A 21,901-nucleotide genomic window follows, 5' to 3' on the forward strand; every position below is an offset into this window, starting at 1 on the left:
AGTCTTTAGGACTTTCTATACATGAGATCATGTCATTAGCAATCAGCAACAATTTCACTTCTTCGTTTCCTGTTCGTATGCCTTTTATTTCTTTCTCTTGCCTAATTGCTCTGGCAAGAATTTTCAGTACTATGTTGAATAGAAGTGATGTGAATGGATATCTTTGTTCTTGATCTTAGAGGAAAAGCTTTCAACTTTTCACGATTGAGTATAATGTCAGCTATCAGATTGTCATGTTAGCTTTTATTATGTGGAAAAATATTCCTTCTATACTTAATCTGTTTAGAGTTGTTACTATGAAAGAATGTTGAATTTTGCCAAATGATTTTTTTTATTTGATGAGATGATTGTATGGTTTTGTTCTTTGTTCTGTTAATATGTTGTATCACATTTATTGATTTGGTATGTTGAAACATCATTGCACCCCTGAAATAAATCCCATTTGATTATAGTGAATAATTCTTTTTATATGCTGTAGAATTTTGTTTGCTAGTATTTTTGAGGATTTTTGCATCTATGTTCATCAGGGATATTAGCCTGTAATTTTCTTCTCTTATAATGTCCTTGTCTGAATTTGGCCTCATAAAAAGAGTTTTGAAGTATTCCCTCCTCTAGTATTTTTTGGAAGAGTTTGAGAATGATTGTTATTAGCTTTCCTAAATGTTTGGTAGAATTCAGCAATGAAGTTATGAGGTCCTGGGCTTTTCTTTGATGGGAGGCATTTGATTACTGATTCAATCCTTTACTTATGTTGGTCTCTTCATATTTTTTATGTCTGTATAATTCAGTCTTGGCAAATTGTATGTATCTAGGAATTTATCCATTATTTCTACATTATTCAATTTGTTGACACGTAAGTATTCATAGTAATCTCTTATGGGCATTCATATTTTTGTGGTATCAGTTGTAATTTCCCTTCTTTTACTTCTGATTTTATTGTGTCTTCTCTCTTTTTTTCTTAGTTAAGCTAAAGGTTTATCAACTTTGTTTATCTTTCCTAAAAACCAACTCAGCTTTATTGATATTCTCTGCTGTTTTTCTAGTCTCTATTTTATTTATTTCTACTCTGATCTTTGTTATTTCCTTCCTTCTGCTAACTTTGGGCTTAGTTTTTTGTTCTTTTTTTAGTTTCTTGAGGTGTAATATTATGTTGTTAGGCATTTATTGCTATAAATTTTCCTCTTAGAACTGCTTTTGATGCATCCCACTAGTTTTTGTATGTTGTGTTTCCATTATTGTTTTTGTCTCAGGATATTTTTTTTATTTCCCTTTCTTAATTTTAATTTTTATTTGTAAACTTTTATTTTAGGTTCAGGGATATATGTGCAGGTGTGTTATATAGGTAAATTGCATGTCATGGGAGTTTGGTGTACAGATTATTTCATCAACCAGGTAATAAGCATAGCACCCAATAAGTAGTTTTCAATCCTCACCCTCCTCCCATTTTCCACCCTCAAGTAGGCCCTGATGTCTGTTATTCCCTTCTTAGTGTCCATATGTACTCAGTGTTTAGCTCCCACTTATAAGTGAGAGCATGTGGTATTTGGTTTTCTGTTCTAGTGTTAGTTCACTTAGAGTAATGGCTTCCAATTTTATCCATGTTGTTGCAAAGGACATGATCTCCTTCTATTTTGTGGCTGTGTAGTATTCCATGGTGTCTATGTACCAAATTTAAAAAAAAAATCCAGTCTACCACTGGTGGGCATTCAGGTTGATTCCATGTCTTTGCTATTGTGAATAGTGCTGTGATAAATATATGGGTGCATGTGCATTTATGGTACAATGGTTTATGTTCCTTAGGGTAAATACCCAATTATGGGATTTCTGGGACAAATGGCAATACTGTTTTAACTTCTTTCAGAAATTGTGAAACTGCTTTCCACAATGGCTGAACTAATTTATATTCCCACCAGAAGTGTATAAGCATTTTGATTTCTTCTTTGACCCATTGGTTATTCAAGAGCATGTTGTTCAATTTCCACATACTTATGGATTTTCAAAATTTCTCCTCTTATTGGTTTCTAGGTTAATACCGTTGTGGTCAGAAAAGGTAGTTAATATGATTTTGATCCTCTTAAATTTGTTCAGACATGGTTTGTGGCCTAACATATGACCCATCCTGGAGGATGTTCTGTGTGTGCTTGAGAAAAATGGGCATTCTATTACTTTTGTATGGAATGTTCTGTATATATCTGTTAGGTTCATTTGGTCTAAAGTGTAGTTCAAGTCAAATGTTTCCTTATGAATTTTTTTTGAAACAGAGTTTTTTTTCATTAGCCAGGCTGGAGTGCCATGGCGTGATCTTGGCTAACTGCAACCTCTGCCTCCTGGCTTCAAGTGATTCTCCTGCCTCAGCCTCCCAAGTAGCTGGTATTACAGGTGCATGCCACCACTCCTGGCTAACTTTTTGTATTTTTAGTAGAGATGGGGTTTCACCATGTTGGCCAGGCTGGTCTCAAACTCCTGAATTCAAGTCATCCACCCTCCTTGGCCTCCCAAAGTGCTGGGATTAGAGGTGTGTGAGCCACTGCGCCCAGGCTCCTTATTAACTTTTGTCTAGATGATCTGTCCATTGTTGACAGTGGGGTACTGAAGCCCCCTACTATTACTGTATTGCAATTATCTCTCCTTTCAGATCCTTTAACATTTCTTTTCTATGTTAAGGTGCTCCAATGTTGGGTGTGCATATATTTACAATTGTTATATCCTCTTGATGAATTGATCCCTTAATCATTATATAATGACCAACTTTGTCTCTTTTTCACTTAAAGTATATTTTGTCTGATACGAGTATAACTACACCTGTTATCCTTTGGTTTTTCATTTACATGGAATATCATTTCCTATCCCCTTACTTTTAGTCTATATGTGCTCTTCAAGGCAAGGTGAATGTCTTATAGGTAGTATATAGTTGGGTTTTCTGGCCACTCCATGTCTTCTTATTGAAAAATTTAATTCATTTACATTAAAAGTAATTCTTTGTTGGTAAGGATTTACTACTACCATTTTGTAATTTGTTTTCTGATTGTTTTGTATATACTTTGTTTCTTTCTCTTTTGCTGTCTTGCTTTCTGATTTGATAATTTTCTGTAATGTTATGCTTCGAATCCTTTCTATTTATGTTTTGTACATCTACTGTAGATTCTTGTTTTGTGGTTATCAAGAGGCTTACGTGAAATATCTTATACTTATAACAGGTTATTCCAAGCTAATAACAACTTAACTTTGAGAGCACAAAATAGCTGTATACTTTTACTTCCCCCCAACATTTTAAGTTTTTGATGTCAAAAAGTACACAATTTTGTAATTGGTATCCCAAGACAATTAATTTTTGCTATAGTTATTGTAATAGAGTTGTCTATTAATCATTATACTAGAGATAAAATTGCTTTACAAACCACCAATCCAGAGTATTCTGAATGTGATTATGTATTAGTTATACTATTGAGTTTTGTACTTTTGTATGTTTTATGTTATTAATTAGAGGCCTTGGCCTTTAGGTAAAGCTTAAAGAACTCTCTTTAGTAATTTCTGTAAGGCAGGCCTAGTGGGGATGAACTCCCTCAGCTTTTGTTCGTTTGGGAAGGTTTTCATTTCTTTCTCACTTCTGAAAGTCAGGTTTGTCAGGTAAAGTATTCTTTGTTGGCAATTATTTTCTATGAGCACTTTGAATATATCATTCTACTCCTTCCTGTCTCTATTAGTTTGTTCTTGCATTGCTGTAAAGAATATCTGAGACTGGGTATTTATAAAGAAAATTTATAAAGAAAAGAGGTATAATTGACTGGCTCATAGTTCTGCAAGTTTTATAGGAAGCATGGTGCTCACTTATCATCAAGGGGATGGCTGAAGCCATTCATGAGGGATTCACCACCATGATCCAAATGCCTCCCACCAGCTACCACCTCCAAGATTGGGGATTACATTTCAACATGAGATTTGGGCAGAAACAAATATCCAACTATATTATTCTCCCCCTACTCCTCCCCAAACCTCTTGTCCTTCTCACATTGCAAAATACAGTCATGCTTCCCAATCATCCCCCAAAATCTTAACTAATTCCACCATTAACTCAAAAGTCCCAGGTCCAAGTCCAAAGTCTCATCTGAGAAAAGGCAAGTCCCTTCCACCTAGAAGCCTGTAAAATAAAAAACAAGTTAGTTACTTCCAAGATACAATAGGGGTATAGCCATTGGATAAACATTCCCACTCCAAAAGGGAGAAATTGGCCAAAAGAAAGGGGCAATGGGCCCCACACAGGCTCAAAACCCAGCAGGGCATTCATTAAATCTTAAAGCTCTAAAATAATCTTCTTTGATTCCATGTTCCACATCCAGAGCACACTGGTGCAAAAGTGGGTTCCCAAGGCCTTGGGAAGCTCTTCCTCTATGGCTTTGCAGGGTTAAGGCCTCAGGGCTGATCTCACAGGTTGGCATTGAATAGTTGTGGCTTTTCCAAGCTAAGGATGCAAGCTGCCATTTGTTCTACCATTCTGGGGTCTGGAGGATGATGGGTCTCTTCCCACAGCTCCACTAGGCAGTGCTCCAGTGGGGACTCTGTATGGAGCCTCCAACCCCACATTTCCCCTCTGCACTGTCCTAGTAGAGGTTCTCTGTGAGGCCTCCACCTCTGCAGCAGGCTTCTGCCTGGACACTGAGGCTTCTCCATACATCCTCTGAGACCTAGGGAGAGGCTGCTAAGAATCCACCACTCTCCACTCTTGTGCCCTGTATGCCTGCAGGCTTAACACCATATGGAAGCCACCAAGGCTTATGGCTTGCATCTTCTGAAGCAGTAGCCTGAACTGTATCTGGGGCCCTTTCAGCCAAGGCTGGAGACAGAGCAACTGGGATGTGGGGAGAAGTGTTCTGAGGCTGCACAGGGCAGCAGGGCCCTGGGCCTGGCCCACAAAGCCATTCTTCATTCCTAGGCCTCGGCCTGTGATGGCAGGAGCTGCCACAAAAGTCTCCGAAATGCCTTCAAGGTGTTTTCCCTATTGTCGTGGCTATTAGCACATGGCTCCCTTTTCGTTATGCAAATATCTCTAATAAATGATTGCTCCACAGCCCACTTGAATTCCTCTCCTGAAAAAGTTTCTTCTTTCTCTGCCACATCACCTGCAATTTTTTCAAGCTTTTATGCTCTGCTTTCTTTCTAAATATAAGTTCCCACTTTAAATCATTTCTTTGCTCCTGCATCTGAGCATAGGTTGTTAGAAGCAGCCAGGTCAAATCTTCAATGCTTTGCTCCTTAGAAATTTCTTCTGCCAATACCATAGGTCATGACTCTCAAGTTCAAACATCCACAGATTCCCTAGAAAATGAACAGAATGCATCCAGTCTCTTTGCTAAGGCATAACATGCATGACCTTTGCTCCAGTTCCCAATAAGTTCCTCATTTCCCTCTGAGACCTCAGCAGCCTGGACTTCACTGTCCATATCACTATTGGCATTTTGGTCACAACCACTTAGTCAGTCTCTAAGAAGTTCCAATCACTCATTCATCTTCCTGTCTTCTTCTGAGTCCTCCAAACTCTTCCAGCCTCTGTCTGCTACCCAGTTACAAAGCTGCTCCCACATTTTAAGGTATCCTTATAGCAATCCTCTACTCTTTACCAATTTTCTGCATTAGTCTATTCTTGCATTGCTATAAAGAAATACCTGAGCCTGCGTAATTTATAAGGAAAAGATGTTTAATTGGCTTATAGTTTTGCAAGCTTTATAGGATGCATGTGACCCCATCTGCTTGGCTTCTGGAGAAGACTCAGGAAGCTTACAGTCATGGCAGAAGGCAAAGGGAGAGCAGGCTTGTCATATGGTGAAAGCAGGGGTGAGAGAGAGAGTCAGGGGGAGATGCCACATGCTTTTAAACAATCAGATCTCATGTGAACTCACAAAGAGTTCACTTATCACCAAAGGGATGACTGAAGCCACTCATGAGGGATCTGCCCCAATGATCCAAACAACTCCCAGCAGGCCCCACCTCCAAGATTGGAGATTACATTTCAACATGAGATTTGGGCAGGTACAAATATCCAACCATATCACTGTCCTGCAGTGTTTCTGCTGAGAAATATGCTGATAGTCATATTGGAACTCCCTTGTAGATAATGTATTTCTTATTTCTTGATGCTTTCAGAATTTTTTCTTTGTCTTTAATTTTTGATAGTTTCATTATTTTGTGCATTGGTGAACTCTGGGTTGAATATTGTTGGTGACCTCTCTGCTACCTGTACCTGGATGTTGGCATCTTTCCTAAGATTTGAGAGGTTTTCAGCCATTATTTTTTTAAATATGCTTCTGGTCCCTTTGTTCTCACTTTTCCTTCTGGAATTACTGTTATGTGGTAATTAGGTCTCTTGATAGTGTCCCAGAGTTCTCATAGGCTTTCTTCATTCTTTTTAGTTTGCTTCTTATTTTTGCTTTGTTGGTTGGACAATTTCAGATGTTTGAAGCAGGGCAATGCGATGCCTCTGGCTTTATTCTTTTTGCTTGGGATTGCTTTGGCCATTCTGGTTATTTTTTGGTTCCAAATAAATTTTATAATAGATTTTTCTAAATCTGTGAAAAATGATACTGGTATTTTGATAGGAGTAGCATTGAACCTGTAAATTGCTTTGGGCAATATGGCCATTTCAACTATGTATTTTCTTCTAGTCCATGAGCATAGAATATTTTTCCATTTATTTGTATCATATCTAATTTTTTTCAGTAGTGTTTTGTAGTTCTCCTTGTAGAGATCTTTCACCTCCTTGGTTAAATAAATTCTTATGTATTTCATTTTTTTTGTTGCTATTATAAATGAGATTGTGTTCTTGATTTGGTTCTTAGCTAGACATTATTAGTGTGTAAAAATGCTACTGATTTTTGTACATTGATTTTGTATCCTGAAACTTTACTGAATTTGTTTATCAGTTCTAGGATCCTTTTTCAGAGTCATTAGGGTTTTCTATGTATAGAATCATCTTCAAGCTCTCTTATACTTTCTTCTGCTTGATTGAGCCTACTATTAAAGCTTTTTATTGCATTTCCGTTTCAGTCATTGTATTTTTCATCTCTGGGAGTTTTACTTTTTATTATTTCTATTTCTTTGTTACTCTTTTTCATTTTGTTCATGCACTGTTTTCCAAATTGCATTTAATTTTTTACTTCATACATTCTTGTAGCTCACTAAACTTCCTCAAGATGATTATTCTGAATTCTTTGTCATTTTATAGACTTCCATTTTTAAGGGTTCACTGTTGAAACTTTGTTAGTTTCTTTTAGAGGTGTCATGATTTCGTGATTCTTTGTAAACCTTGTGTCCTTGCATTTGTGTCTGTGCATTTGGAGAGACAGCCACCTCTTCTGACTTTTACAAGTGTTCTTTGTCAGGGATAAACCTTCACTATTTAGCCTGGCCTATGATTCTTTGTGGGCCTGGGCAGGAAGAGCTTGCTTTTGGATTCTCTAGATAGCTGGGCTACTGCCTTAGCTCTGATTTGGGATGGAGCTGCTGACTCAGCTCCACTGTCAGGTAAGACCGCTGGCTGAACTCTTTAATAAGGCAGAGCTGCTGGCAGGTTACTGCAATTGCCTTTTATTGGGCTTGACCACAAGGTGTATTCCATGGCCAGGTAGCACCACTGTTTGAAGTTTGTATTTGGACAGGGCTGTAGGCTGGGTCCTCAGGTTAGGCAGAATCACTGCTTGGGATGGATGGGACCAGCTGCTATGCTAAGTAGAAATGCACTGTTGAGGTTTGCCTCCCTGCCTAGATGGGGCCTTGTGGTGGGCTTTGAGGATGGGCCAAGCACTGTTTAAACTCCTAGGTGTGGCAGAAGTAGCCTCTGCACTTTGCCAAAATGCACTGTGGTGGGCATCTCTCTCCCTGGGCAGTGCCTAGGCAGGCTGAGTTTGAGGCTGAGTTGGGTGCTGTTTAAACTCTTGGTTGTGGCAGAACTAGCCACTGCTCTTTGCCAACATTCACTGTGGCAGTCCATCACACCTTTCCAGGACAAGGTCTTCAAGTGGGCTTTGAAGCCATGCCAAACACTGTTAAAACTCCTGTGTGTGGCAGAACTAGCCCCTGCTTTTTGCCAAATTGTGCTGTCCCTTGATGGGGCCCTGGGGTAGGGTCTAAGGCTGGGCCTGGAGGCTGGCTGTTTGGAGATTCAAGCCAGGCAGAACTTCCCACCAATTCTGGTAACAGCCAGCTCAGCTTTGAAGATGAGCTATGCTGTTGACTGCTGTCTCTGATCATGTGCCATTACTGGCAATTACAAAGAACTAACACAAATATCTGTATACTGGTCACTGTGTTCTTGCTTTGTTTCTACCTGACCCTAGATAGTCTAGTCATGCCAATACCTCTTGTGTTCCCTATGAGGTGAGAGTAAAGTGGGCTTCCTGGGAAGCATCTCAAAATGCTAGGGAAGCTGGATGTCCACCTCTGGTTCTCTTTCTCCACTGTAGAAACTGTGACTCCTGAGGAATTCTCTCTGTGTGACACTGTGGAAGGAAGAGGGGTGACACAACCAGTGAGATCATTTCTTTTACCCTCTCTTGTGGTTTTTATTTGGTTCTGTGGTCCACACAGGTATATCAGGCTTATTTCCAAGTTTTGAGGTTTTCACAAAGGTGTTCTTAGTTGTGGATATTTGTCAGTTGAACTTTTGTGGAGGTTAGTGAAGCCTGAGATCTCCTATTCTGCCAGATTGCTGAGGTATGTTCTTTATTGTCTTTCACTGTTCCCCTCTGGAACTGAACTTCAGTTAACCACAACGGCAACTAACTTAAAAACACACTCTTGGCTGGGTGCGGTGGCTCACGCCTGTAATCCTAGCACTTTGGGAGGCTGAGGCAGGCGGATCATGAGGTTAGGAGATCGAGATCATCCTGGTTAACACAGTGAAACCCCATCTCTACTAAAAAAATACGAAAAATTAGCTGGGCATGGTAGCGGGCACCTGTAGTCCCAGCTACTCGGGAGGCTGAGGCAGGAGAATGGCATGAACCCGGGAGGTGGAGCTTGCAGTGAGCAAAAAACAAAAAGAAAAACAAAAACAAAAACAAAAAAGCACAAGCAAACAAACAAAAAAACACTCTTTGCATTCACTTTCATTCTCATTTCCTTACACCTTATCAGTGTTTCCTGGTATTGCCTCTCAGTAAAACAAACAATCAAACAAAACCATTTTAGAAAACCAAAACCTACACTCAAATACTTGGGCTGCTTATCGGAGAAACCCAAAATCAAGCCAGTGATTCTAATACATTTGGTCATTAAGTTTGCTGAATGGGAGCTAGTGACATTTTCTTGACTTGCAACTATCATGCTGCAAAATGTTTTGTTCCATTTTTAATTTCTTTAACTGTTTTCTTTTTCTTTTTTTTTTTTTTTTTGAGACGAAGTCCTGCTCTGTTGCCCAGGCTGGAGTGCAGTGGCAAGATCTCGGCTCATTGCAACCTTCACCTTTCAGGTTCAAGCGATTCTCCTGCCTCAGCCTCCCAAGTAGCTGGGACTACAGGCATGTGCCACCACGCCCAGCTAATTTTTCTATTTTTAGTAGAGACGGGGTTTCACCATGTTAGCCAGGCTGGTCTAGAACTCCCAACCTCAAATAATCCGCCTGCCTCAGCCTCCCAAAGTGTTGGATTATAGGCATAAGCCATTGTGCCAGGCAATTTCTTTAACTTTAAGAAAAAATATATTCAGACCCTACTAGTGGTAGAGATTACAAATCCAGAAAGAAAAATGTATACTGACATTAGGAGTCGAAAAAGAAAAACACATGATCTAAATTTCCATCTGCCTTTTTTCCTTTAACTTGAATCTGGCTAAATTCACTGGTACATTATTGCTAGTAAGTAAAATAGATTTTTTAATTGTTGCATTCCCTGTATATGTCATTAAAAATGAGAAAGCTAAAAGTAGCCATAAGGAAAGGGAGAGGGATATTGTGTTTCAGTGTGATAGGTAGCTTCTAAGATGGCCCTCAAATACTCCTATCTCTTAATACGTATGACCTTGAGTAACATGCTTCTAAACAATAGACTATCTCAACTTTGTGGAGATGTAATTTTGTCATTAGCTTATAAGAGATTGTAGCCTTTGTCTTGCTATCAGACTTTCTCCTTTGCTAGCTTTGTGAGGCAAAGTGTCTTATTTAGGAGACACACGTGGCACAGAACTGAGGTGGACCTCTGGCTAATAGCCAGTAGTTAACTGAGATCCTCAGTCCAGTAATCCAAAAAGAACTGAATCCTGGCTGGGTGCAGTGGCTCATGCCTGTAATCCCAGCATTTTAGGAGGCTGAGGCAGGAAAAATCACTTGAGGCCAGGAGTTCAAGAACAACCTGGGCAGCATAGCAAGACCTTGTATCTATAAACAATTTTAAAAATTAGCCAGGCATAGTGGTCCATGCCTGCAGTGCAAGTTACTCAGAAGCTGGGGTGGTAGGATCACTTGAACCCTGATGTCGAGGCTGCAATGAGCTGTGGTCAAGCCACTGCACTTTACCCTTCAGAGTGAGACCCTGTCTTTAAAAGAAAAGAAAAGAAAAGAAAAAGAACAGAATCCTCTCTGCAATCATGTAGCGAGCTTATAAGTGGATCTTACACTGGTTGAGTTTTTAGATGAGACTCAGTTCTGGCTGACACCTTGCTTGAAGCCTTGGAGAACACCCTGAAGCAGAAGACACAGTTAAGCTATGCTTGGATTCCTGGTCCACAGAAAATATGAGACAATAAATGTGTGCAATTAAGTATTTCCACTTTCCTATTCATTCTGTTTAGAACAAATATTTGGGATTTAGAAGGAAAATTTAGACTTTAACAGGGTCACTGCCACCTTGAATACTGAATCAAATTGACCTTGATAGGGATGCATTATGCTTATATTTCGGATTCGAGCTCCCACTGTTGTTAAAAGAAAAGGAAAATACTTTCTCTTTGAAAGTCTACCCGACCAAAATTCTTTGTATAAAAATGGCTTCTCATAGATTAGTTTCTGAGTACATTTTCTACCAATGGTCTGAAGTCATCCGTAAGCATATGCAAATCTCTTAGCAACAGAAGATTATTCCAAATGAGAAAGCATTATGAGCCAACTCCCATGTAAGCATCTGAGCCAACAAAGATGGGGTTTTAAGCTTTATTTTAAAAAAATTTAAAATAAAATTATCCTGAGAGAATGGAGCAGTATGTATAAATCTATGAATTGTTTGAATAAGTTCAGTTGTTTCAAGGTTACTTCTTCTGTGTCTAGTATAAATATATTTCAAAAATACATACAGTAAAATGTGAAAAACAGTTTCTTTGGGATCAACATGTCTGCTGCCAGAGAAGTTACATTTCTTGTAAAACAATGCTACATAATGGATGGTGGTGGAGTGAGGCCAGCTGGTTTTAAATATCAAGCTGACAGTGGAATGTGGTATTTAGAATATAGTCACAGCACAACACACAAGGAGGCATAGAGACCTACTGCTTGACAACTTAACAAAAATGCAGTGTGTTCTCCAAAGGATTATTTTAACCTTATACATACCTACTTTTTACAAAGTTTCACTTCAGGCTCAGTGTGTTTTGTATGTTGTGGGTGAACTCCATGGGAGCACCTGAGAGGTGAAATTCCTTTATAACCAGGTCCTTTTGACACTTAAATTTTTAGCTTAGAAGTTTCTGAGTTGGAGTACGTGGAATGATCCACTGTGTTGTGGGAAGAAAATATTAGGAGTTTTCTTTAGCATATAAGAAATAAATGAAGCATAATCCGCAGTTAATATACAGACTGACACTAGTGGCTTCACTCAGTCCATCTGCATAGAAGATTGTTGTGTGCTGTGTCACGGGTGTCCGTGTGAAGAGAGCACCAAACAAACAGGCTTTGTGTGAGCAACAAGGCTGTTTATTTCACCTGGATGCAGGCGGGCTGAGTCCGAAAAGAGAGTCAACAAGGAAGATAGAGGTGGGGCAGTTTTATAGGATTTGGGTGGGTAGTGGAAAATTGCAGTCAAAGAAGGAGGTTGTTCTCTTGTGGGCAGGGGCGGGGGTCACAAGGTGCTCAGAGGGGGAGCTTCTGAGCCAGGAGAAGGAATGTCACAAGGTTAATCGCTCAGTTAAGGTGGGGCAGAGACAAATCACAATGGTGGAATGTCATCAGTTAAGGCAGGAACTGGCCATTTTCACTTCTTTTGTGATTTTTCTCTTGCTTCAGGCCATCTGGATATATAAGTGCAGGTCACAGGGGATATGATGGCTTAGCTTGGGCTCAGAGGCCTGACATTAAGCAAAAATAAAATTCTAAGCTCCCCAACTGACTGAATTAATCCCTCCTTTTAACCATTTAACCAGAAAAAAACGAGTTCAGATCATGATTGGAAGGAGGGGTCAGACAAGACTCATTATACTCTCCTCCTTTTGGAATTCAAGCGTAACTGACCAGCATTAACATTAAAACAGAGATCTTAAAAGTGACAAAAGAAACTTTGTAGCAATAAGACACAAAATTCCAACCTGACTCTAGTATAGTATCACATGACAGACAGCAGGCCCTGAAAGAAATTGAAGTATTTTACCCCAAAATATATTTATTTGGCATATTTTTATTTTTGTTTTTCATATTTTTAAACTTAGTTTATTTTATTTGTTGGTAACTTTTTATTTGAGAAGTCAAATGATTAAGTTTCGACACATATCTCTAAAGGTTGACAGAAATTTCTTAGATAAAGTTTGAAGCCTGAGTATGGGCAGTGTCATTATCCTAACGCATTGGAAGACGAATCCCTCCATCCTATATCAATACCTCATTGCTTCTGAGATTCTTTTTTTTTTTTTCATTGTACAAATGCAAAGAGTTTTAAAAGAACACATATATGAGCTTTTAAATACAAAGCAGTGAATTGTGTTCTTCTCAAGGCTTTGTTCTTCTAAGGAAGCCCAGGTTTCTGTTGACAGTTTCAGTTTTGTTTTCCTTCAAGTTTTATTTTAAGTTCCAGGGTATATGTGCAGGCTGTGCAGGTTTGTCACACAGGTAGACGTGTGCCATGGTGGTTTGCTACACAGATGAGCCCATCATCTAGGTATTAAGCCCAGCATCAATTAGCTATTCTTCCTGATGCTCTCATTCCCCTCACCCCCATCCTCTGACAGGCCAAAGTGTGTGTTGATCTCCCCCATGTGTCCATGTGTTCTCATCGTTCAGCTCGCACTTATAAGTGAGAACATGTCATGTTTGATTTTCTGTTCCTGCATTAGTTTGCTGAAGGTAACGGCTTCCAGTTCCACCCATGTCACTGCAAAGGACATGATCTAGTGTTTTGCTTGTTTGTTTGTTTGTTTGTTTTATGGCTACATAGTATTCCATGGCTACTTATGTATCACATTTACTTTATCCAGTCTATCATTGTTGGGCATTTGGGTTGATTCCATGTCATTAATATTGTGAATAGTGCTGCAATGAACATACGTGTGCATGTATCTTTATAATAGAATGATTTATATTCCTTTGAGTATATACCCAGTAATGGGATTGCTGAGTCAAATGCTATTTCTGCCTCTAAATCTTTGAGGAATCGCCACACTGTCTTCCACAATGGTTGAACTAATTTATACTCCCAACAATAGTGTAAAAGTTTTCCTTTTTCTCCACAACCTCACCAGCCTCTGTTGTTTTCTGACTTTTTAATAATCGCCATGCTGACTGGCATGAGATGGTGTCTCACTGAGGTTTTGATTTGCATTTGTTTAATGGTCAGTGATGTTGAGCTTCTTTTCATATGATTGTTGGCCACATGTATGTCTTCTTTTGAAAAGTGTCTGTTCATGTCCTTTACCCACTTTTTAATGGGGTTGTTTATTTTTATTTTTAATAAAACTTATTTTATTTTTATTTTTGGTAACTTTTTATTTGAGAAGTCAAATGATGAAGTTTTGACACATATCTCTAAAGGTTGGCAAAACTTTCTTAGATAAAGGTTGAAGCCTGAATACGGGCAGTGTCATTATACTAACACATCCACCCATCTTATATCAATACTTCATTGCTTCGTAGGTTCTTTTTTTTCACTGTTCAAATGGAAAGAGTTTTAAAAGAACACATACATAGGCTTTTAAATACAAAGCAGTGAATTGTGTTCTCAAGACTTTGCTCTGCTGAGGAAGCCCAGGTTTCTGTTGACAGTTTCTATTTTGTTTCCTTCAACGTTTATTTTAAGTTCCAGGGTACATGTACAGGATGTAGAGCTTTCTTACTCAAGTATGTCTTCTTTTGAAAAGTGTCTATTCATGTCCTTTGCCCACTTTTTAATGTAGTTGTTTGTTTTTTTCTTGTAAATTTGTTTACATTCCTTGTAGAGTCTGGATATTATTAGATCTTTGTCAGACGGATTGAAAAACCGCACACCTAAAATCTTCTGATCTTTGACAAACCCGACAAAAACAAGCAATGGGGAAAAAATTCCCCATTTATTAAATGGTGCTGGGAGAACTGGCTAGCCATATGCAGAAGATTGAAACTGGACCCTTTCCTTAAACCTTATAAGAAAATTAACTTAGGATGGATTAAAGACTTAAATGTAAAACCCAAAACTATAAAAATCCTAGAAGAAAATCTAGGCAGTACCATTCAGGACATAGGTACAGGCAAAGATTTCATGATAAAAACACCAAAAGCAATTGCAACAAAACTAAAAATTGACAAATTGGATCTAATTAAACTAAAGAACTTCTGCGCAACAAAAGAAACTATCATAAGAGTGAACAGACAACCAACAGAATGGAAGGAAATTTTTTCAGAGACCTGTGCAAGACTGGGAATGGGAGAATCCCCCTGGCTCACCCAAAATGTCCCCACTGTGGTTCTATACTGAGGCAGAGAGTCATCTGGACATCTTGCAGAGGCAATTCTCAAATCCAAGGGGACCTCTACAAGCCTTAGACCCTGGAACAAACTGGCACCAGCACCATAGCCCTTGTAGAGGCTGCAGTTGCAGTGCCTAGGAGCAGTAAGATTGCTCCACCACCCCTCACCAGATAAGGCTCAGCATCAGCTTCCAGCCCAGTGGTCCTGCTTCTCCCAGAAATTGGCCAACAGCTGTGGCCTCCTGTTGTCCTGGGAGGAACTTGAAGGGGAGGGTGGGTTCCTCTCTGCCACTGGTAGCCAGGCAGGCAATGCCTGCTGGAGCTTACAGACCAGTGGTCCTGCTTCTGTCTGAGCTTAGCCAGTAGGCAAAGCCTCCTGTTGTCCCAAGAAGCACCTGGATGGCAGGGAGGGTGACTCCACCCACCCCCGTCACTGGTAGCCAGGCAGGCAATGCCTGCCAGATCTTCCAGCTCACTGGTTCCACTTTTGCGTGAACTCAGACAGTGGGCACAACCTCCTCTTGTCCTGGGAAGCACCCAGATGGCAGGGCAGGTGACCACACCCATTTTCACCATTGGTAGCCAGGCAGGTAACACCTGATAGGGCTTCTGGCCCAGTGATTCTGGTTCTGTCTAAACTCAGCCAGTGTTTAGACAGTGGGGTGCAGCAGCCTTTGTCCCAGGAAGCACTTAGACAGCAGGGCAGGCAACCCCAAGCACCCCTGCCACTGATAGCCAGGTGGGCAATGCCTGCCAGAGCTTTCAGCTCAGCAGTCCCACTTCTGTCCAAACTCAGACAGTGGGTGCAACCTCCTATTGTGTCAGGAAACACCCAGACAGCAGAGTAGGTGATTCCACCCACTCCCACCTCTCATAGCCAGATGGGCCATCCCACTAGAACTTATGGGCCAGCAATCCTGCTTCTGCCTGAACTCTGTCAGCAGGCACAACCTCATGTTCCCCAGGGAAGCACTTGGATAGCAGATTAGGTGACCACCCCCACCCCACAGCTCCTGGCCAAGCAGAACTTGCTGGCTTGGGCAGTGCCTATGCAGGGAGGAGCCTTCACTCCCAGATCACTGAAGGAGATGAGACACCTGGGTTCACAGGCCAGTGGAGGAGTGGGGCATGCCTCCCTCCACAGGGCCAAATATTAACAGCAGAATTGACCAAGCTGAGCAAAACATCTCAGACCTTGAAGACCAGTTCTCCAAAATAACTCAGTCAGACAAAAATAAGGAATACACAATGAAGAAGAAGGAATAAAACTTCCAAGAAATATGGGATTATGTATAGAGACCAAATCTATGACCCATTGGTGTTACTGACAAAAAGTGAGATAAAGCAAGCAACTTGGAAAACATATTTCAGGATATTGTTCACAAAAACTTCCCCAACTTTCCTAGAGAGGCCATCATTCAAATCCAGGAAATGCAGAGAACCCCTGTGGCATATTATACAAGATGACCATCCCAAGACACATATTCATCAAATTCTCCAAGATTGAAATGAAAGAAAAATGTTAAATGCAGCTAGAGGGAAGGGGCAGGTCACCTACAAAGAGAACCCCATTAGGCTAACAGTGGAACTTTCAGCAAAAACCCAACAAGGCAAAAGAGACTGGGGGTCTATATTCAGCATTCATTAAAAAAAAAGAAATTCCAACCTTTTCAGACAAGTAAATGCTAAGAGAATTTGTTACCACCAGACTTACCTTAGAAGAGGTCTTTGAGGGAGTGCTAAATATGGAAAGGAAAAACCATTATTGGTCACCACAAAAACACACTTAAATAATAGACCATTGACACTATAAAGCAATCACACAATCAAGTCTGCATAATAACCAGCTAACAACATGGCGAGAGAATCAAACTGACCCATATCAATATTAACCTTGAATATAAATGGCCAAATGGTACAATTAAAAGGCACAGATTGGCATAGTGGATAAAGAAGAAAGATCCAACTGTGTGCAGTCTTTAAGAGACCCATGTCACATGCAATGATACCCACAGGCTCAAAGTAAAGGGTTGGAGAAAAATCTACTAAGCAAATGGAAAACAGAAAAAAGCAGGAGTTGCTATTCTAATTTTAGGCAAAACAGACTTTAAACCAACAACAATCAAAAAAGACAAAGAAGGGCATTACATGATGGTAAAGAGTTCAATTCAACAAGAAGACTTAATTATTCTAAATATATATGTACCCAACACAAGAGCACGCAGACTCATAAAGCAAGTTCTTGGAGACCTATGAAGAGACGTAGATAATCACATAATAACAGTGGGAGAGTTTAACATCACATTGACATTATTAGACAGACCACTGAGGCAGAAAATCAACAAAGATATTAGGGACCTGAACTTGACAGTTGACCAAGTGGGCCTAACAGAACTGTCCCCCCAAAATCAACAGGGTATGCATTCATGTCATCTGCACATGGCAGATATTCTAAAATTGACCACATAATCAGCCAAAAAAATCCTAAGAACATTAAAAATAATCATACCAACCTCACCCTAGGACCACAGTGCAATAAAATAGAAATCATTACTAATAACATCACTTAAAGCCATATAATTACATGGAAATTAAAGAACATGCTCCTGAATGACTTTTGGGTAAACAATAAAATTAAGCAAGAAATCAAGAAATTCTTTGAAAGTAGTAAGAACAAAGATATAACATACCAGAATCTCTGGGAGACAGCTAAAGCAGTGCTAAGAGGGAAATTTATAGTGCTAAACACCCACATCAAAAAGTTAGAAAGATCTCAAATTAACAACCTAACATCAAACCTAGAGGAACTAGAGAAACAAGAACAAATCAACCCCAAAGCTAGCAGAAGACAAGAAATAACAAAAATCCGAGATGAACTGAAGGAAATGGAGACACAAAAGAACCATACAAAAGATCAAGGAATCCAGCACTTGGTTCCTTGGAAGAATAATACTATTTGTAGACCACTAGAGACTACTATGGACACCTCTATACACAAAAACTAGAAAACCTAGAATAAATGAATAAATTCCTTGAAACATTCCACCTCCCAAGATGGAACCAGGAAGAAACTGAATTGCTGAACAGACCAGTAATGAGTTCCAAAGTTGAATTAGTAATAAAAAGTCTATCAACTCCCCCCCCCCACAAAAAAAAGCCCAGGACCAGATGAATTCACAGCCAAATTTTACCAGTTGTATAAAGAATTGCTGGTGGCTGGGTGTGGTGGCTCATGCCTGTAATCCCAGCACTTTGGGAGGCCAAGGCATGTGGATCACAAGGTCAAGAGATCAAGACCATCCTGGCCAACATAGCGAAACCCTGTCTCTACTAAAAATACAAAAAAAAAAAAAAAATTAGCTGGACATGATGGCGTGTGCCTGTAGTCCCAGCTACTTGGGAGGCTGAGGCAGGAGAATCGCTTGAACCTGGGAGTCGGAGGTTGCAGTGAGCTAAGATCCCTGTCAGTATTATGCCTATTCCCTAGGTGATGAAATAATTTGTACACCAAACCTCCATGACACAAAATTTACCTCTATAACAAACCTGCACGTGTACCCCAAATGTAAAATAAAAGTTTAAAAAAAGATTATTGGAAATTTCCATTTGCAATTTTGAATTTATTTGTTCCTCCCTTCAGTTCTGTCAGATTTTGCATCATGTATCTTGAAAATCTGTTGTTTGATGTTTACACGTTTGGAAGTCTTATGTCTTCTTAGTGAATTGATCCTTTTATCATTATGTAATGTCAATTTTTATCCTTTGTAATTTTTCTTGTTCCTAAATTTACTTTGATATGAATATAGAATTTTTGTGCCATGAATAGATAAAAAGAAATTTTAAAAAATATTATTCTATATTACATAATCTTAAATTTGTGTTTTGTGTATGTTATACCATGTATGTAATACTTAAGTACAATAGTGGTTGTATAATATATGTCAAATATAATATATATGTATAATAGTGCTTGCGGGTATATTATTTAAAAGTTTGGAGGCCATTTTTCTAAACTTTCATTCCTCAAACTGTATTATAACTTACACTGTTTTCACAGAATGTAAATAGATATATTATTAATAAATTAATAATGAAGGGTTTAATCACCTTGAAAGGATGCAAAATACTAGATTAAGCAAAACTGAACATTTTTTTGCTGCATGACTTTTTGGAGCCTTTGATATGCTAGTATATGTGGTGACCCTCCAAGAGGGGCTACAATATACAATGTTGTCCAAGTTTCAGTTCTTGGAAGAGCTTTGTTAGCTTTATTTTGTGATCACCCTGTGTGCCTCATGGTGGTCAGACTTGTGGGAAAAATGTCACATTTGGCTCCTTCTGTGTTTGTAACATCTTGTTAGTATCAAGTCACCAGTATGTCTTTCTTTATCATAAATAAAGAGCAGCTTTATTTTATGTTTGTGAAATAAGTGAAATTGCATTATGCAGCTAATCAAATTCTGACCAGATTGGAGTATGAATTCATTTTTCCTAAATTAATCTAAAATAAATCTAAAACAATACCAAAATAGCACTTTATTTGAATGTCTAACCAAATAATGCGATAACTATGTATGTCTAGCTTGTGAATGACATTTTCATCAAAAAATTCTGAATATTTTGATATCACATGTGAACATAACCTGGGTGAATTTTCTTCACTATTAATTGGTTCCTCTAAGTCTTGTTTATTCTACTAAGAGATGTCTTGAAGTAGCATTCCCCTTTTGCTCACCTTTTTCACTGCCCCATTTCAAATTCCCATCCTCTGTTACCTGCTTTTGTATGATAGCCTCACAACTGCTTTTTAGGCTACCTTTCTATTCCTCACTAGAGAAACTTGGTCACTAGAGTTATTTGAAAATGACATAAATGATTCGTATTCGTTTCTTGTTTAAAAATTTCTACTGCACAGCATACTGTCCAAATTCTAGGATAATATTCAAACACATAGGACCCTTAAACATCTATCTCTAATCAAATGCTCTTGTGCTGCAGAGGCTGAAAAATTAAAATGTACATTCCACATACTCCCTTGTAGCTAACATTCTGAATGTATATAAGGTTAAATTAACCAGATGCACTTCTGTAAGATATGGAAGGCAGAGTTCTTCTGAGGCAGCATTAGCAACGGTGTCAATGTCAAGTAACTAGCTTCATCAGTGTGGAGAGGCAAGATGTGGGGTATTGGCCGGGCACGGTGGCTCACGCCTGTAATCCCAGCACTTCGGGAGGCCGAGGCGGGCGGATCACGAGGTCAGGAGATCGAGACCATCCTGGCTAACACGGTGAAACCCCATCTCTACTAAAAATACAAAAAAATTAGCCGGGCGTGGTGGCGGGCGCCGTAGTCCCAGCTACTCAGGAGGCTGAGGCAGGAGAATGGCGTGAACCTGAGAGGTGGAACTTGGAGTGAGCCGAGATCGCACCACTGCACTTCAGCCTGGGTGACAGAGCGAGACTCCGTCTCAAAAAAAAAAGAAAAAAAAAGAAAAAAAAAAGATGTGGGGTATTATTTTTTCTGGTGTAGATTATAGCAGTTACGGTGTGATTATGCAGGGGCACCAGTATTGATTGCATGCTCATCATGGTAGCTTTTAAATTATGGCAGTGGTTATATGCTCCTGGATTTAGAAGCTTCTTGATGTAGAGGAAATAGCAGCTTCTTTGGTGGCCCAGTTTTGCAATCCAGCTTTGAAATTTACTCCAGGAAGCTCAGCTTAGAAATAGCTTCTTCAGCTTTTCCACTGATTCTTAATGATTAAAAAACTGTAAGTGCTTAATTGTTTCTGATTCTAAAGTTAGAGACAGACAAATGTAAGGGATGAAACAATTGGAGAGACAGTCAGGTCATAAAGGACTTCATATGGCTTGTCATACAAAATTTAGAATTTCTCTTACAAGTAATGGGGATCCATTGCTTATAAGAGAATCCATTTTAAGTGACATTTTAAGATTTGAATTTTAGCTAGACCAATACTACTCAAAGCATGATCCACACATCAGTGCTGGACCAAAAGCTGTTTGCAATAGATCTACAATAAATATAGAAATTGAGATTAAGTATCTAAAAATTTTTATAGCAATTTGACATTGCTGCTACTTCCAAGTTTGTAACCAGTTGAATTGGACAAAGTGTTAGTCTGTTATTTATTGGAAATTTTATAAAAAGAATAACATGATACTGCTCCTTCACTGCAGGTGGTTTGAGAAGCACCAAGCTAGATTATTCTGGAGGTTATGTGAAAGTTAAAGTGAAGGTATACACATGTTCTTACTTATAAGTGGAAGCTAAGCTATGGTTGTGCAGAGGCAAACAGGGTGGTATAATAGACACTGGAGACTCAGAAGGGGGAAAGTTGGAAGGGTTGAGGGGTGAAAAATCACTTATTTGGTACAGTGTATACTGTTTGGATGATGAGTACACTAAAAGCCCAGACTTTACCATTATACAATTCATTCATGTAACCAAAAACCACCAGTACCCCTAAAGCTAGTTAAATAAAAAATTAACAAAAAATAAAATGAAGATATAAAGAAATAGGGAAATGTCTAGCTAGGACAACATAGTGATTTCATATTTGATATACCCCTCTGGCCTGAACACATAGAAGAGAGTGATAAAATGTAAAAATAGAAAGCAAAAATGATACAGTCAGCTCTGAGAATAAGAAAATGGAATAGAAATATGAAGCAGTGAGTGAAGTTGAAGTCCTGAGGTGCTGAGCTCCAGGTTGAGAAACAGAAACAGCCATTCAGGATTTTAGTGTCTGTGAGGGATAAATTACTTCGTGATGTTATGTTGGTACTAAATTGAGTGTTGTTCACAAACCTATTTCTTTTGAGCTTGATCTTGAAAGATAGTTTAGCTGGATACAGCTATTTTCTTTCAGCTCCCCATTACCTTCTGGGTTAACCTCTTTTGGATAATGAATGTGATATCAGTATATCTTTAATCTGTCTGTTTTTTCCCAGATAGCTTTTAAGATATTCTTTTGGTCTTTGGTGTACCACAGTTTCATTATAGTGTGTCTGGCTGTATTTTCTGGATTTCTTT

This window comes from Pan troglodytes, chromosome X (assembly GCF_028858775.2).
Source record: "Pan troglodytes isolate AG18354 chromosome X, NHGRI_mPanTro3-v2.0_pri, whole genome shotgun sequence".
NCBI lineage: Eukaryota > Metazoa > Chordata > Mammalia > Primates > Hominidae > Pan > Pan troglodytes.